At 37.9% G+C, this 18820-nt stretch overlaps 1 long non-coding RNA gene across 1 annotated transcript in view; it reads left to right on the forward strand.

Annotated features, from left to right (window-relative positions):
- Positions 1-329: 329 nt before the first annotated feature.
- Positions 330-18820, forward strand: part of LOC121393748 — a 132489-nt gene continuing 113998 nt past the window's right edge. Inside the window, exon 1 of the long non-coding RNA XR_005961309.1 lies at positions 330-594. This is a non-coding gene — a long non-coding RNA (uncharacterized LOC121393748). The remainder of the gene's footprint in view (positions 595-18820) is intronic.

An 18820-nucleotide genomic window follows, 5' to 3' on the forward strand; every position in this document is an offset into this window, starting at 1 on the left:
GTATAATTTTAGGTTTAACTTGCAATTACATTCTTATTTCTATAAAAAAGGAATTTAACTAAGAAAATAAGTTGTAACACAAATGTTTTCTTGCTTTGTTTCATTTGATGGGTAAAATCAGATTTTTTCCTTTACTCATTGCCTGCAGTTTTATAGTGATGTCAGAAAAAAGTGCATCAGATACGTCTGGAACTTTCCACAGGTTGCTTCAGAAACAGAGAAAATAGACAGATTAATGATTTAGCTTGTTTATAATAGTCATTGCAGCATCTGAGTTAAAAAGTAATAAAGAAAGCAGGGTGCACAAACGAAACAAAAAAAAAAAAGAAACAACTTCCCAATCACTATCTACGCCACTGGGAATCCTTGTTTTCAGATTAGAAATCTAGAAAACTTCTCTTTGATCTATAAATCTCTGAAAGGAATCCCCTGTGGGTCTCACCTTAACTGCTTCAATTGCTTGGAACCTTTAGACTTGAGCAGTGGTCTCAATTTTTTTTTCTGAAGCTGCGAAAAAGACCCAAAGCCACAAAAGAAGCCGAAGCTGAAGCCCCGTAGCCGTGAAAAGACTCAAAGCCACGAAAGGAGACTAAGGTAAGTTCCACAGAACAACAATGTGTATATGAAACCCCTGGCCACCAATGTATTGTTTTAACACTATATAGGCCCCTGGCCACTAATGTTTTTTTTTAAATATTCTATAGGGCCCCTGACCACCAATGTTTTCTTTTAACTTGAAAGGGAGGGGCCATGACCACCAATGGTTTTTTAAAAACTTTTATGGGGGCCCTGACGTCAATGTTTTTTTTATTTATAGAGGGGCCATGGCCACCAATGATTATTTTTTAACTTGTAGGGGGACCCTGAACACCAATGTTTTTTAAAAACTTTTATGGGGGGCCCTGGCGCCAATTTTTTTAACATATAAAAAAACATGGACCACCAGGATTTTTTTTAAAAACTTTTATGTGGGACCCTGGCCACCAATACATTTTTTAACTTATAATTGACCACCAATGGCTTTTTATAACGTGTGTGTGTGTTTGGGAGGAGGGGTTTACCATTTTTAGCTCTCTCTGTGTGGACTTTTTACTGTGGTGGGATCTGGGGTGGGGCTTTGGGGCTGGGGTGGGTGGGGACCATGGAACCCAGAAAATGTTGTTGTACAGGGCCCCATGATTTCTGATGGCGGTCCTGGACAAGTATAATATCCAAGGCTATTGTGATACTAAACTCTACAATTAGCATAGATACTGGTATACTGTATATAGTTTATTAATGTGAGTGTATGAAGGGGCTGGTATGAGTATATGGATATATGCACACTGGAGTTCGTTTGGAGGGGTTCAGTTTGATGGACTAATGGTTTGAACTATAGAACAAATAGCAAGTACTAGATAAGATTTAGCAGACGGTTCTAACAATACAGAGGAATAATACTATTCAGCTTTCACCTGATATGACCAAACTATCTTTTATTCTACAATTCTTTTCATTTACATAATATTATTTTGTTCTCCATTTTTCTACTGAATTGAAAGAATTACTTACCCCTGAAATCTTTTTTTTTTTCATCTGCACTCCAGCAGCTTAAAGCCAGGTATTTAGAATTAGAATCAATATGTTCAGCATGGAACAATAGGAAACCTTGCTTGTTCGATTGCAGAACTACTCCTAAAACTCAATTCAGATATTGGCAAGATCACATTACTAATTGCCTGTCTATGGGAAAATTGATTCCTTAATAAAAGAAGAACTAGTCCTAATAGTATAGGTTGAATAAAAAAAGCCATGTGTGGATTATGCTGAGGTTGAAAAGAGTATTATTATAGTTTATATGGTCTCTGCATTTACTTTTTTCAGCTCATAGCTCACCATCCAATTGAATTGTAATCCCTAGTGATTATTAGCGAGACCTTACTAACAGGTTTGTGCTCAGCACTCCAGGTTCAGCTGACAAGCTGGATTCTCCAATACAAACTGCAATTTCATTATTTTGATTCTGCCCTTAGAAGCTGCAGTTCAGTTGATGATAATGAAACAACTTTAAACTGGCTGTAAATCAACATACTGTATATATAAATGGGCACTGGTCCATTGAAAGCAACTGTTGTTTGCAAAATGTTCTTCTAAATACGTCAACAGAAGCCATAAACCAGTATTTGGCTAAAAGAAAGGACAGACATGGTCTACTACTCTTCCATTTTTCCTTTGTGGAAACTAAGCTAAATGAACTGTTCCTGTGACATTCCATGTTTCATTTAGAACTTTGATCAATCTATTGAAAATTACCGGTGCATGTTCATTTCCTAAATGAACCTTTCAGAATGACCGGCCTGCTGTCGTTTTACAGGTTAATCATTATAGACGACAGTTTTGTGGGCAGTAAGACTTTTAAGAATTTTAAAGGCAATTTTAAATGTAAAAAAACAGGCTTCGTCTACAGTACACTGTATAAAGTAATTACTTATACGCTGCACAAAATGAGAAGAGAAAATGAATTTATTATAATGTACAAGACAATAATATTAATCGCCTCTTCTGTAGATTAATAAAAGTAGATTAACTCATAAGTTATCCCTGTGTTACCTTATCCCCTGAAACCATATCTCTGCTCACTCACTGGCATATAAATGTAACTGGCATAAATGGAAAGGATTTACCATTTACATTATGATCAACCTAAACTTCTGGAAAGTTTCCACTATTAAAATCAAGCCTTTTCCAGATGGCTCAGAGAAGTTTTATATTTTATAGGTCGATGATTTCTTAAGAGCTGAATTATTTAGTATTTACATTCCATTTATTTTAACGTATAAATTTGTAACTTATTATGCATGGGGCAAAAATTGCATTTTGTGCCCTGCCCTTGACATAAAACAATTGCTGTCAAAATGGAAAGTGGAGATCTATGTTCCCCGTGATGAATTGCCTGCATTTGGCAGCACTGTACTCATAAGGGGTGAACAGAGAGAGGTATGTATGCACTTTTGTCTGGGGCCTTTGTAAATCAACTTCATTAGGATCTATTAAGAATCTTATAGAGAAATGTAATGTAAAGGCATAAAGGCACCTCATCTAGTAACCCATGCTTACCAATAAGATGTCTGCTTTCAATCAGGTGACCAGAAAATGCTACCTGCTAAATGGCTGCTGGATTATTAGACCTATAGCTTTTGTAAATATGCAAGTATTTTGACCCATCTACTAGAGAAAAAAAGTTTGCCCACATTTTTCACCAGTATGCAATGTATGTAATTAAACTTCTTACTGAAAAAGATTTAGGTTCTAGAAAAATGTACCGTGTGCAGTTAATATTGGCAATGTAGTAGCTTTACTTTGCAAAATGCAAATTTATCTTCTTGTGTATGCAAATTAGTATCTATTTATGACCTTTTTCTTACATTACTCCAATAAACTTGCCCTGTATGGATAATTAATGTTCCTGCATGTGTTTCTTGACATGCCATGTAGATGTCTTTGAATGTCTAAATATAGAATTACATTAAATTAACTTTGAGTATAAGATGAACTTTTACAAACATGAATGCAAATATTCAACATTTTGTGCTTTTTTTTTTTACCCTTGACGCATATCCTGGGGATAACTTTTCTTTTCCTTTTAGGTTTAGGATTAGTGCGTAATTTTGCTTGTTAAACGGGATATGTAATTTTACATACATTTAAATAAATAATTTCTCAGAATTATAGATACAAGTACTACAAACACATTATTTTATATGCTTTTATACACAACTGATTTTGAAAGCACCATATACCCGTGAGCACCCCAATACCAAATATATTTAATCTTAATGAGATTGCTGACTTGTAAAGATGAAAAAACCAACAGAAGTACAAAAGAGGATTTACAAATTACTGCCCCAGAAATAAGCACACTTCAAGGCAAAACCAAATTATAAATGGGCAAATATACTCCCCACACCCTATATTTTTTTTAAAGTAAATAATACAGAATTGAAAACACTGCAGCATAATCATTACTAAAAATGATCTTTCACTAGGTTTTAATTAGACTTATCATTAATGGGGAAATGCTAATCCATAGCAACCAATCAGATGTAACCATAACAAAATATTTTTTGGAAAGTAAACATTATAAAGAATTACAGGAGCAGTAATATCAAAATGTAAATCTATAAATGAACTATTTCTTACCAAGAAATGTATACGTACTACATATCATATATAGGTATGGAATCTGTTATCCAGAATGCTCAGATATCATTTCCAGATAATGGATCCAAAATCCACAATTTGGATCTCGATACTTTGTCTACCAGAAAATCATGTAAACATTTTGGGAGTTATTAAAATTCGAATTTATCTCATTATTTGAATTAAAAAAACACAACCAAACTCCCATACGCGATTTTGCTTTATTTATTATTAAAAAGGTTCAAAATCACTTCAGTTAAAACCTCAATAAAATTGAGCAAAAACCTGAATCGTACAATTTTTTTATATTTTTTTTTTCCTAAATCGGATTTTTGCCTGAATAGCCTGAAATGGTTGGAATTCCAGCGCAGACCACAGAAACTTCCTGTAAGAATCTTACCTGGTGGTCTAGTGGGGGGACGGCAGGGACGCTGACTGTAGGCCGCAGGCGCCTGTTCACTAGGGGGTGTAAATCTCCACATTGAACTTCACATTAGAGCAAAAATGGTGAAACTAAACTCATGATAGAGCATTGTGACTTGTAACTAACCTGTCTTCATTGTATTCTCATTTACTTACATGGCTTTTTTCCTGTTTTTACAAAAAAATTCTGTTTATATTTGTCACAATGTAAAAACAATAACTGTAAGTGATTCTTTCTTCGTGATCTCGAATCCCTTTCTTTTCTGTATTCCCCTTTTCTTTGAATTTCCTCGAAAAAACTCAATAAAAAGATTTAAAAAGAAAAAAAAATGTTGAAACTATAGTGCAGATCTAATTTCCTGGTAATTGCCAAAGTAACAGAAACACATAGGTCTTAGAGATTATATATTTATGTTGCTATATACAGTAATAGAAAAATATAAAGAAAACATAATTTTTGTACCTCCTGAATATTTTTCAGAATTTTGAATCAGAAGATCCTTGATTGGCTGCCATAGTCCTGCCATTGTCATATTAGTCACTCTACTATTGTTTTAGGGATATCCTCAACTGCATGGCCAAATCTCAACCTCAACGGGCCTTCAATTCCAGATTGGAGGACCAGCCTGAAGACCAATTAGGGACAGTTTTGCCTATTTGCTCTCCTATATGCTCAACCTTGAGTACTCTGAGCAATATTTGATGTCCTAGTTATTTTTGGAACAATAGCTGAATGACTTACAGAAATATTTGTACATGTTTACAACTGTGTATTGTGAACCTAGCAAGTTTGACTTCTACCGCATTCAAGTAATTCACAACATCCTCAAGCAGTTTTGCAGATAATAAAACCCCATTGGTATATCCAAAGCGGTGCTACATTCTTCTTAAACTCTAAAGCAAGACCAATTTTCACTGGATTTGTGCACAAAACTTTTTGCAATATGAGCAAAACAAATATAAAATATGAAACTGCCCTCTTCATGTTACCTAACTGAAACAATAGTTTAATTCTAGTTATAAAGAATTGTTATTGTTTTATTTTACTTTAAGAATTGCTGTAGTCTCACATTTTTCCCTGTAAGTAGCTGAGTTAGTTAAATGAGTCACAACGAGCTCTGTATAACCAACCTCTTCAGTATGTTGAGACAGTTTTGTTTTACAGAAGTCCATACTGTAGTGGTTTATCCGGGCACTGGTTGGATTTGCTACTTTACAAGAACCAGGAAGTTAGAAACAATTTTTTGTTTGCCCTGTATAACTCAAGAAATAACAAAACATAGATTTTTCTGAATAAAAGCAATAGACAAAAATATGTATATTTGATCAAGGAGGTATGTTATACCTTTAAAGAATAAAAAATCAAAGCGGAATCGTGTTTATTCTAATTTAATGACCATTAGAGAGTGTTCATCCAAACACAAAAAGGAAACTGAACTCACCCAAGACCTGAAGGTTTAATCAGCAATGATTTTAATGTCAGTATTCCCTGAAAAGCACAATTCTCACAATTAGCTTTCATCGGCCAGTCTCCATTAGTGTGGTGCACTGTTCACTCAAATCCAGTACAGTATTAATATATAAGCTTTTTTTTACTATAACCAGTCACTTTCACCTTGTGCTGCTGGACATCATTAAGGTTATATAAGATAGAAGCCACCTAATTGTTTTGCTATTCAATTAAAACTGTTTTCCTTTATTCTGCTGAGTATAATTCTTCTGAGCGGTCCAAAGGATTCATTTACAAAACAACAGCAGGAAAGGCAATTGAAAACATAGTAATTGAGAAGTAGGTGAATCAGTAGAAATTTGATGAACCATTTTTTTCTGATATATTTGTATCAGCATAATAAACTATGAGCAGTTTGCTCAGCCCTTCTTAAGAACCGTTGATGACAAAACACTTAGTTAACACAAATAGGAATTGAATATATTTTGCAAACTTGGTCTTTCTATTGCATAAAATATTTACACGAAAAGAATTGACAGAAGTTTTTGTTTCATTTAGCAATTATTTGGGCAATGCAATAACAAGTACAACATTTGCATGAATTCTAATAATACACAGCAACCAATCAGAATGCTCAATTACCAATGCAAGGCATGATGCTAAGCGCACTATTCAGATGCAAATTGCTGCCATGATTTTGTCCCAGAATTCCACCATCAGTGCGGCCATGTGCAAAGTTGCATCTGGCAAAATTGTGTACAATGTGCCATAACAGATCTTGTGCTTTTCTGTGAGTTGTGTGCAAGTTGTGGGTAACAATCGCACAGTGGACTTGCTGTCTCTTCTGGCAAAACTGGTCTGTAGTTGGGAATCCAATTAGCAACTGGCTGTTCTAAAACTCAGATTCTTAGCTTATAGGGCATTTCATGTACATGATGACAGCTATTTTAGGACTGATACTGGGTTTCATTATTGATATTCTGCTGGGTAGCAGCTTTTTAGTTTTAAGCAAACCAGTCAGAAAGCTCAGAATTACAGGAATCTCCCAAAAAGTCAAATTTTTTAAACAATTCTGGTTATGTAAAATGTACAGAAGTTATGGGTACATTGTTACAGGGGTGATAGAATCCATTATAAGCAATTTATTCTAATTCATTCTAATTTATACAATCCACAACCCCATTATCCAGAAAGCTCTAAAATATGGGAAGATCATCTCCCATAGTCTCAATTATAATCAAATAATTAAAAATTTAAAATATATTTCCTTTTTCTCTGTAATAATAAAACAGTATATTGTACCTGATTCCACCAATGATATAATTAATCTTTATTAGAGCAAAGCTATCCTGACCAGTAGCCGGGTTCAGATTGGGGCAGGTCGAGGTCGAGGAAAACTCGACCCGCACCTGCCCCAACCCGAACCTGGCCCAGCCTGCTCTGTCCCCTCTATTCATAGACCCGCCCCATGGTGACATCACAAAAGGGGCAGGGCGGGCACATCACTACTGACTAGAGAGGACTTGGAGAGGGCTGCTTTGAGTAAACATTTGAGCTTTAGACATTAAGAGAGCCCAGTTTCTGTTTCCTGCATGTGGATACTTCGACCACACGTAACTCCCCAGGGTGAGGACAGGTTTTGTTCATGTACCTGCCATGTGGGAGTGCTACTAAGTCCAAAGTGAAAGGTACTTTGGGGCAGGTTGTGCTACCTGGGGACATAAGAGCTTGTGGGGTAGGGGACAAATTGCAAAGAACTGAACTGTGCTAATTGGTATTTTACACCCAGAGTGTGGGACTGTGGCATTGAAAGACTGTGACAAGGGTTTCTATACAGGTTCCCAAGTGCAGGGTTATACTGTTGAATTGCATTATTGTTTATCTCTTTATTATTATTATTATTATTATTATTATATAAAATTATATTTGGTTTACTGCAAACTGTGTAGTTTATTTTCCTAGTAGTGCAAAGTCCCCAGTGCTCACTAGATGGAAGCACTGCGCTGTAAATCCCAGTTCCCAGTATCTTTCATACAAAGGGAATTCAGGACCCTGGATTGCAGAGGGTTAATTACTATTTAAGTGAGTGTACCAGCAAAGGGTTACACATTCATCTTGAGATGAAAAATAATTAGTTACCTTTTGAAACAAATCACCAGCGTTTGCAGAAAATCCATTGTCATCCTTGTCTAATGATGGGATCCTCCTCACCTCTAATATTTACTAACACTCCATCTTTACTTTGCATAATGCACACTTTACTGGCTGTATTCCTGCATAATGGATCTGTGACATTTGAACAGTTATCACAGCTAATATGTGTTTCTTACTGATGCAAGACAGGTTATAGCATCTTAATTTGCAAATGTGCCCATCATAGATGAGCCAATTACCACAAAGAGTGGCTAAGCTGTCAAAGCAGTTTTCTTATATAATAATGAATTGCAACAGGCCTTAAATTAAACTGTATGTCCTTTGTCTGATGACAATTACATTTTGGCACCAACATTTTCCACATGAACCCCTATGAATATATATTTTCCTCTTCTGCACATCATTGTGATAAAGTAGCTAGTGTTGAATCCTCAGTTAGTTATGAAGCTATGATTGATCATAATGGTATCATGCTTAGGGAAATTGTAATGAAGCATTTATTACTAGCAAATTTTGAAGACCCATGTAACCGTTTTTGTCACGGTCGGCACCCTACACCAGAACAGATGCCAAGCACCCTGGTCTCGGCTCGACTTCACCAGTTAAGTGACCGCCTTTGGTTTGGAGGTGCAAGGCGTAAGTTCTGGCAGGCAATGGGGCACGACTGTTTACAAGGCAGGCCGGGCCAGCACAAGCAGATAGAATAGTCAGACAGGCCAAAATCAGGATAGAGATCATAGAATACTCAGAGGACAGGCAAAGGTTTCAGGATTGGAGAGGTCAACGTAGTTTCAGACAGGCAAGGTCAGGATTGGAGAGATCAGCGTAGTTTCAGACAGGCAAGGTCAGGATTGGAGAGATCAGCGTAGTTTCAGACAGGCAAGGTCAGGATTGGAGAGATCAGCGTAGTTTCAGACAGGCAAGGTCAGGATTGGAGAGGTCAACGTAGTTTCAGACAGGCAAGGTCAGGATTGGAGAGGTCAGAGTAGTAGCAGGCAGGCAAGGGTCAAACACAGTAGATCAAGACAGGAATCACAGTAATAACACCCAGGAACAAGCTAATTGAACCTAACAACGGGCAAGGTCCTGTAATCTAAATGGGCTTTATATACCTTTGAATTTTGCGCCAATTTCGCGTGATGACGCCAACGCGACTGCGCATTTAAATGACGAACACGCGTGCGGCGCTCGCCCTAGAGGAAGCCGGCACAGGAGAAGGAAGCAGCGCGATGGGCGTCCACACCGAGGACGATGCGTGGACCCCTCTGCCGCTAGACCACCAGGGTAAGTTCCTTACAGTTTTCCATCTGAAGTAAAGACTCTATTCACAGCATATTTTTGGTTACCTGCTCAGTAGTATCAATTCAAATTGTTACAATTGTTACGGCCCAGATCCACTCCTGCATGGCTGGCATAGCCGCTCCCTTCCTGGCCTCCCCCCACCCGACCAAAGCTCTAAGAAGAAGATCTAAGATATTTTATGTAACAGGCCATCTATCTCAGAGCATCAGTGGTGTCCATGTGGCTTCACGCCTCACGCCTGCCCTTTCCTATCCTTATCCTTAAAGGCACAGTTACTGGGCTTTACACTGTATCATGAAGTAGGAAGATGTCCTTAGTGGGGAGGGAGTGATTTCTAACTACTGGGTTTCTTTGAAATAATATACGCTCTGATATCATCTATGTAAAGCTGTTATTTAGTAGGGCATATTAATCATTATTTATGTGGCCACACGTCACCTCATATTGGTGATTGCATGATTGGATTGGCTTTCTATGACCTTAGAAATGAATAACAATCGTGGTCGGAATACGTCGTTGGAAAAGCTGAAGTATGGCAAAACTGTGAATCCATTACTATATCACATGGTAGCAAATCCATCATCAATATTTTTAGTAAATAAGTCTGCAGGGGCTTCTGTGAAGGTCAAATGTTGCTTCTTCTAGAAAATACGTCAAAAGAAATATTACAGTGCATCAATAGAGGAAACGGATTAAATAAATGGTATTTTTACTGTGACACTACAATTCTGTTTTATTATGCAAAGAGACACCGTGGTACAAATGATCATTCATTGTTTCAGGCAATTCTAAGACTTAGCCAGAATGTTGTATTTTTGCACAATCAGTAGTTGTTGGTAAGAATAAACAAATTGGTTTTAGTCAAGGGTGCATGGCACAGTCGCATCATTACTGGAAAACTCAATTTCAAAGCATGGGCATAAATAAATATATCCTCTAATGGAAAATAAGCATATGCTTTGAAAGAATGAATTAGGAGGCATTATGATCTTATAGGATCCATGCAGTAATACATCAGTTTTGAAAACTAGTTACTGTGTCTCCATAATAGTTTTCTCCATACTGCAATGGTTTTGATCAATATATATTGATCCCTTCTTTGAAATAGAATCCCATTTCAAGTTGCCTAAATGCTCTCTCTCATTCAGCAACATGCCTCTGAGGGCAAACATATTCCTATGAAACGAAACTAAATGGCATCCGTAAGTGATAAATTGCTGCCACGTGTAAGTACAGTCATTTTCACAACCACTCTTTAGACATCACATAGGTGTTGAAGGCAAAATCACCAGTTTGTCTATGGACATGATTTACTCTTCTTCCTTCTCACAAGAAGAAGCACTGTTTAGAAAAATAAATATCTAATAAAGGAAAAATATATTTCTGGTAGAATGTCCAGTACCGTAAAAGAAAAAGAGCAGGAGTCAAACTCATTATGTCCATAGAGAGACATAGCGCCAACAAACCAAGAATTAGGATTCACTTCAAAATACCACTGGGAACTTCAGGATCTTGAATGATATGATATATTGTATGGCATTGTTTATTAAAACATATATGTGCCATGTCATCTACTTCCAGGTGGAGTTTCAGTGGCCCACTGTACTGACACATTGGTTCCCCTAAATCCTGTACAGCAAAAAGTTTAATGGACATAAAATCAGTCTTGTATGCCTTAACTTTAAAATGCATATTTAAAGGATTTTGTAATAATAGAGTTGCAAATTTTTATGTTTGATTGCCTCTTTATATTGCAGTTTGTCATGTAAATATGTGCGTATTTGTACAACAATGTAATGATTTTTTACAAAACAGAGAGTAAAACATATGTACAGGGGTGTATTAGCCATATAGGCACTTGAGGGCCTTTGCCTAGGATGGCCAGGCCCAGATTTGTGGAAAGGCCACCTAGGCCCGGGCCTTGGGCGGCAGGATTTTAGGGGACGGCATGCGGCCCAACCACACCCACATTGATTCAAAAACACTGGGAATGCGCTAGAGATACAACCATTTTTTTCCCCGTGCACCAATCCCCATTGCTCCAGTCCAGATGATGAATAATTTACATGAATAAAGGGGAGGGGACAGGGGCAACAAACACCAGTGGGCCTAGGAGCGCCCACTATGTAAATCCGGCCCTGAGGATGGCAGCTTTAATGGGCACGAATTGTGTAAAAATGCTATCCCCAACAAAAGGTGCGGGCTAAAGCCCACATTCCGGTTTGGGATAACAGTAGTTTTTTTAAAAAAAAAATGCCACCGCCAGTGCTACGTTACCCGCACCAGGAGCAGCCATGTCCCGTCACTCGCATGCACATAACAAGCAATTCGGGGCACATTTTCATTATGTACATGCGAGTGTAGGACATGGCTGGAAGTGTTGCGTTGCGGTGTATTGTAGGTAAATGTATATTTTCACCAATAGATGTCGGTAGAGAGTTTTGTTATTAATATTATATGGGGCCAATTACTACAAGTCTTCACCAGAGGGTGCTAGAGAAAATGAGCCTCCCTGGAAAGCATCTAGAAAAGAGGGAGCCCAAAAAACCATAGAAGGAATGCAGCATCTGATGTGGCTTTCTCTGGCCAAGTGAACACATATGGAAGCAAGCCGGGAGCCTGATGCACCAAACTCAGTTAAAAAGGAACCAGAAGGAAGGCGCCAAGTGGAAGAAGCTGTCAGGGTAGTTAGGACAGGAATAGTTTTTGTCATAGATCATCCTAGGGATTAGAGGCAGAGAGGGAACAGCTAGCAGTCTGTGCCCCATCCAGGAGTGAGAAGGGGTTAGTACCTTTGGCAGGTAATCCACAAGTTAGGGTCCAAATAGTGAGTTTAGGATATAGGAAGGGCCCTGATGAGCTTAAAGCAAATGCCGTTGAAATAGTGAGTTTAGGATATAGGAAGGGCCCTGATGAGCTTAAAGCAAATGCCGTTGAAGTTGTTCAGAGGGACCAGAAGAAAGCACCTGGCAAAGCTGGTCCCATTGTGAAAGGGGGTGTGTGAGTCTGGAAAGGTACTGGAGGCTGAAGGTGAAAGGCGTGAATGAACAGAAGGAAGGGCAGTATATGTAAATACTTGGGACTAACTGTAATTCTTCAAGCGTACAATTCAGTTTGGATGATGTGTACCAACTGTGGATATTAATCCTTTCGTGTGCAAAGAATGTGGCTGAATAAAAATTGTGTGTGTTGCAACTCCCAGAATACCAGTGTTCCTTGGTCAGATGGGCAATTTCTACTTATGTGGGCACACTGCATCTAAGTGCTTGCAAATACACTGGTACATATATAAAAAGGAAACAATAGAAACAGGCAATGTTTAAAAAAAAACAATGACATCTAACATGTTTTACACACTCACTGCTGTCTATGACCATAGTCTCATCATTGCTCTAAGGATTTTTATACTTCTAACCCTACAAGTTATTGCTGCGTTTAATGCTACTATCTACAACAATGATCCCCAACCAGTAGCTTGTGAGCAACATGTTGCTCCCCAACCCCTTGGATGTTGCTCCCAGTGGCCTCAAAGCAGGAGCTTATTTTTGAATTCCAGGCATGGAAGTGAGTTTTAATTGTATAAAATTAAGTATAGTGCCAAGTAGAGCCTCCTGTAGGCTGCCAATCCACATAGGGGCTACCAAATAGCCAATCACAGCACTTATTTGGCACCCCAAGGGACTTTTTCATGCTTGTGTTGCTCCCCAACTCTTTTTACATTTAAATGAAGCTCACGGGTAAAAAAGGTTGGGAACCCCTGATCTACAAGATTAAGGTACAGTACCATCAGACAGACATTTTGCAGTGCTGGGTGATTTAAAGGACTGTTTTAATAAGTGGAGAGGCCCATTGACTTCTATGCACCTTCTTCCACAGCAGAACAAACTTTTTTTTGATTGAGATATATTTTTCTAATTTTCAGGCATCATTGCAGGGGCTGCTGGACAGTTGTGCGTATATTCACTATGGGGTAGATTTATCAAGGGTCGAATTTCATAGTGGAAAATACTTCGAAATTCGACCATCGAATAGAATCCTCCGACATTCGAATTCGAAGCCAGAGGATTTTCTTCATCGTACGATCGTATTCCAATTTTATCGTACGATTTTCCTTCGAATACAAAAAACGTAGAAAATTGCTCTGGAAGGCCCCCATAGTCTAACATAGCACTTCGGCAGGTTATTGAAGTCTAAGTTTTTTTAAAGAGACAGTACTCAAATTGTCGAATAGTCGAGCGATTTTTACTTTGAATCGTAAATTAGAAGTCGTAGTGTCCTATTCGATGGTCGAAATATTCAAAAAATTACTTTGAATTTTGAACTTTTTTACTTTGAAAATTCCCTCGAATTCACTTTGACCCTTGATAAATCTGCCCCTTTAAGTGTTGTGTGTACAGTCCACCATCTTCTTTAAATCCAAGATATTTGTAATATAGTTTCAATTATGGTTTCATCAATTATGCATTGGGATTATACAAAAATATTCAATATATTACATTGAAAAGATTGACTGCATTTTCCCCCATTTGTGCTACAAAAAATCATTATATCATCGTACAATCCACAATCCAAAACCAAAACCAAAGTATTTTCATATTTAAGAGAGACAATTAATAGAAGAAAAAAATAATTTAATCTTACTTCTCTCTGGGGTTTGATTCAAAATGTGAAGTTTTGCACTCAATCTCTTTTTCTTATATGCATCAATAATTGCCCATTGCCTTCTGTTGCTCTGGGCTAGGGGATTAGAAATATAAGATTCTCAGCACCTTCCTTTATTTTTTTTTTGCCAGGGAATAACACGTGTAAGACTCACCATCTATAGCTCTATTACAAAAACACTAAAACATCTCATTATCCATTTCCATATGCTGAGTTATTTAAATCTAATGCTCGTCGTTTGGTTATTCTGTATCCTGCAGCTCACAAATATCTTTTCTTTCTTTTTTTCTTTATTGGGGTGGGGGGGGGGGTTACAAATGTAATGCTAAGTATGTTGTTTTTGTACTGTATATTAGTAGAATAAAAATCTGCTTGCCTGTTATGATGGTATATTCAGTACCTTCATATCTTCAGCAAATTGTGGCAAAGCAGACCTATTGGCATTTAACTACACTGGTTGAATTGAGGAGACAGATAAACCGTCAATGAAATATATTTGCAAGTGCAAATATGAAGGTTTTACTCAGGGGGAAACATTATGAAAGGCAAAAGACACAGAGATGATAACCAGCTGGGACTGAAATCTAAGCTTTGCAAGAATGATTGTTCTTCTAAGACAAAAAAAATGGTATTGTTATGGCTAGCAGACTGTTAAACTAGTAACTATTTTGCCCCAAGCTCTTTGGCACACAGGATAGTTTTACCAGCACGGTCATCTCATATGAATATAAAAACATGCATCAGATGGAAGACAGTGGGGGTTGCTCAGTAATCCTCATTTCCCAATCAACCCCCTCCTAATAGTGCCTGTGTTTGCCATTGATAGCACATTCCTTATCTGTATGAAGGTGGCTGCCTAGGTGTGCCATAGGGCTTAAAGGGATCCTGTCATCGGAAAACATGTTTTTTTCAAAACACATCAGTTAATAGTGCTGCTCCAGCAGACTTCTGCACTGAAATCCATTTCTCAAAAGAGCAAACAGATTTTTTTATATTCAATTTTGAAATCTGACATGGGGCTAGACATTTTGTCAATTTCCCAGCTGCCCCTGGTCATGTGACTTGTACCTGCACTTTAGGAGAGAAATGCTTTCTGGCAGGCTGCTGTTTTTCCTTCTCAATGTAACTGAATGTGTCTCAGTGGGACATGGATTTTTACTATTGAGTGTTGTTCTTAGATCTACCAGGCAGTTGTTATCTTGTGTTAGGGAGCTGCTATCTGGTTACCTTCCCATTGTTCTTTTGTTTGGCTGCTGGGGGGGGGGGTGATATCACTCCAACTTGCAGTACAGCAGCAAAGAGTGATTGAAGTTTATCAGAGCACAAGTCACATGACTTGGGGCAGCTGGGAAATTGACAAAATGTCTAGCCCCATGTCAGATTTCAAAATTGAATATAGAAAAATCTGTTTGCTCTGTTGAGAAATGGATTTCAGTGCAGAATTCTGCTGGAACAACACTATTAACTGATTCATTTTGAAAAAATGTTTTTTTTCCCATGACAGTATCCCTTTAAAGAGAAGTGTCAGTTGTAAACCATAGTGTCACTGAGCAAGATAAGGGCACTCTTTTTAAAGTGGGATAGCCAGAGCAAGTCTTGTATTGAATGTTGAATTAGATTGGGCGAATTAGCTGAACACCTTTAGTGCAGAGACACACTTAGAGATTCAGGGAGAGTAGTTGCCTGGTGACAAACCTCCTCTTCTTCGGGCGACTAATTTCCCCGAACTGCCTCCCGGCCAGCTAGAATGTAAATCGCCATCGGGATGGTACTCTTAGCACTTTGTTTTCCAAAATCGCCCAAAGTTTCCTTGTGAGGCAACTTCAGGTGACTTTGGAAAACGAAGTGCTCCAAGGCCATCCCGCCAGCAATTTACATTCTAGCCGGCTGGGAGGCAGTTTCGGGGAGAAGAAGAGGCAATTTGTCGCCGGGTGACTAAATCTCCCTTAATCTTCTCGTCTGTCTCTGCCCTATGTTCCACTGAGAGCATCATTTGGTCTGTTTGTTATCAATATTCTGTTCCTAACCACCCCAAGGGGAGTTTATACCCCCCTGCTACCAGCAGTGTTACAAAAATGTATTGTTCTTATTATTCATTATAAAGCACCTAAACAAGTATTAAAGGAATACAGGTATGGAACCTGTAATCCAGAATGCTCGGGCCTGGGTTTTTCCGGAGTGGATCTTTCCATAATTTTCATCTTCATACCTAAAGGGGGGTATTTACTAAGACTTGAATTTTCCCTATTTTAATATTAAAACAAAGTTGACCTAACTCCCATCTACAAATTTACATAATTAATTAAAATATCAAAACGAAGTTGGTGCTGGAAAAAGTCGCACAAAATTGTGCGTCAAATCAAACAGTGCGTCAAATCAAACTGTACAACTTTTTAGATTTGACGTGGAAAAACTTGACTTTTTCAGATTATCGAACAAAAACCAACCTGAAACCCTCGAAGATCATGAAGGTAAGAAACATCTTCAAATTTTAAAAGAATCATTTGCCATTAACTTTTACATGACTTCGACCAGTTTTAGTATTTTCAGATTCAGCAGCTTTGGAGCATAATAAATAAGTTTCCCCCAAAAAACTAGACCAGAAAAATTCAAGGGTTCTACTAGAAAATCATGTAAACATTAAATAAACCCAATAGGCTGGTTTTGCTTCCAATAAGGATTAATTATATCTTGGTTTGAATCAAGTACAAGCTACTGTTTTATTATTGCAGAGAAAAAAGCAAACCTTTTTAAAAATTTTGATTATTTGGATAAAATGGAGAAGGCCTTTCCGTAAGTCGGAGTATTCTGGATAATGGGTTTCCAGATAATGGATACATATTAATCAAGCACAAGAAGGGGCAAGACATAACACTGCAACTATGAAACTTCTTTTTTGTCATAATAGAATACGTATATCTCTTTACTTTTGCATTCCATTCATGTACTGTAGCTCGATAATTCAGCATTGATTCCAGACTATGGAAACTTCTAGGGCACCCTAATTGAAGGAAAGGAGTTTATTACAGTTTTCCAGCTTCACTGTGATATTACTCGTATATTCTGTTGCTGTTTTAATACATTTGGCAGTTGCTGTTGCTCATGTTAACTTGTGACATATTCAATTTCCTGCTCTTACAGGTTGCAGGATTGCTCTGCCGTTCCACATTTGGAGCAGGTTCTGCACAGACTTGTAGATGAAAAGGTACAAAAATATGCCTATGCCGCAGTAAAACACATCTATGAACAATATATAAAGAGCCCAGGAGAGGCAGTGCACATCTGCATTATTAGAAAATCTTGAGCAGTTCGTAACAAAAGAAAGCAGATTTTCCGTCTTCACCATTAGATTTCTAGGAAAGATTTCTATTAGGTTTCTTAGAAAACATAAAGAAGAATAGAAAGTCAAATGAATAACAGCATGCTAATTAAATATCCTGCTGTTGTGGAGTAATTATGCACATTCAAATCTTATAATTGGACCTGTTTTTCTCTTCTCTCAAGCTCTCTAGTCAATGCCTCAGCTTTTAAGGCATGCAGAAAGTTGAAAAGAAATCAGGTGCAGTCCTTTAGCATGGGGAAGTGTGTGTGTGTGTGTACAAGCCCCCAGATAGTTCACCAAAAATAAACACCTTTTTGAATTACTTTCTATTTGTGACTGTTTTTCTAATATTGAAGTGTGAAGTTTCATTTTTCACCTTCTTATTAGTGATGTGCGGGTCAAGCTTTTTATGACCCGTACCTGCCTGCCACCTGCCCAAGCTCTACTTCCGGATTCCTTTTATAGACCTGTGCCGATCCACCCCACGATGATGTGTCGAGACGCGCGTCTATAAAAGTTCAACCTGGAAGTCGGAAGCAATTTGGAAGGTCGCTCAAACTGCACTTGCGACTCGGAAAGGGGGGTGCGAGGTTGGCCCGAACCCATCTGACCAGCGGGTCCCGTGGGTATCGGGCCGGCCCGCACATCACTACTTCTTATGTCTTTCTAAAGCAGCTTTGGGAATGGGGGGGTCACTGACACTGTCACTGTTCTAAATTGATACATTTAGTTGAGGCATTTCTTATCTTGTGTATGTATGTATCAAATAGATGTATCAACTAATATAGCAAATTGTAACAGTTCAGAATCTGCACCTGAATTACTGAGCTGCCAGACTGAAACACCAGAGACACGAACATTAAAATGTAAACTTCAATTAAAAATAAAAGATGGAAAGTGATTGAAATAAAGTCTTTATTTCTGGTGAACAATCTTAAAACAACTCAACTTTAAAAGTGTTTGGAAGGTGAACAACCCCATTAACAAAATATTCAAAGGCACCCTGAATAAAATATATTCCAGCAGGCATCAAGTTGCTTTGTTTTTCACAGTTGTTGTCCTTAGTTTTCTAACTACACTTCAAATGTGTATCCCTGGGCAAACTCTGGAAATGATTGGCCATAACATATACATAAACTGAATAGTAGTGCACATCATCTAATAGTGTAACTGTATGGAGTACAGAAGCTGTGATCACTACATTGGACTCAAGTCTGGGAGCACCCAATAGATTTTAAACTGCATTACTAAGTATTTTACTCCCATACAATAGAACTGGGGTTATGGGGGATGGTAATCTAATAAATTGCTTCTGTGTTGAGTAATAA

This window comes from Xenopus laevis, chromosome 5L (genome assembly GCF_017654675.1).
Source record: "Xenopus laevis strain J_2021 chromosome 5L, Xenopus_laevis_v10.1, whole genome shotgun sequence".
NCBI lineage: Eukaryota > Metazoa > Chordata > Amphibia > Anura > Pipidae > Xenopus > Xenopus laevis.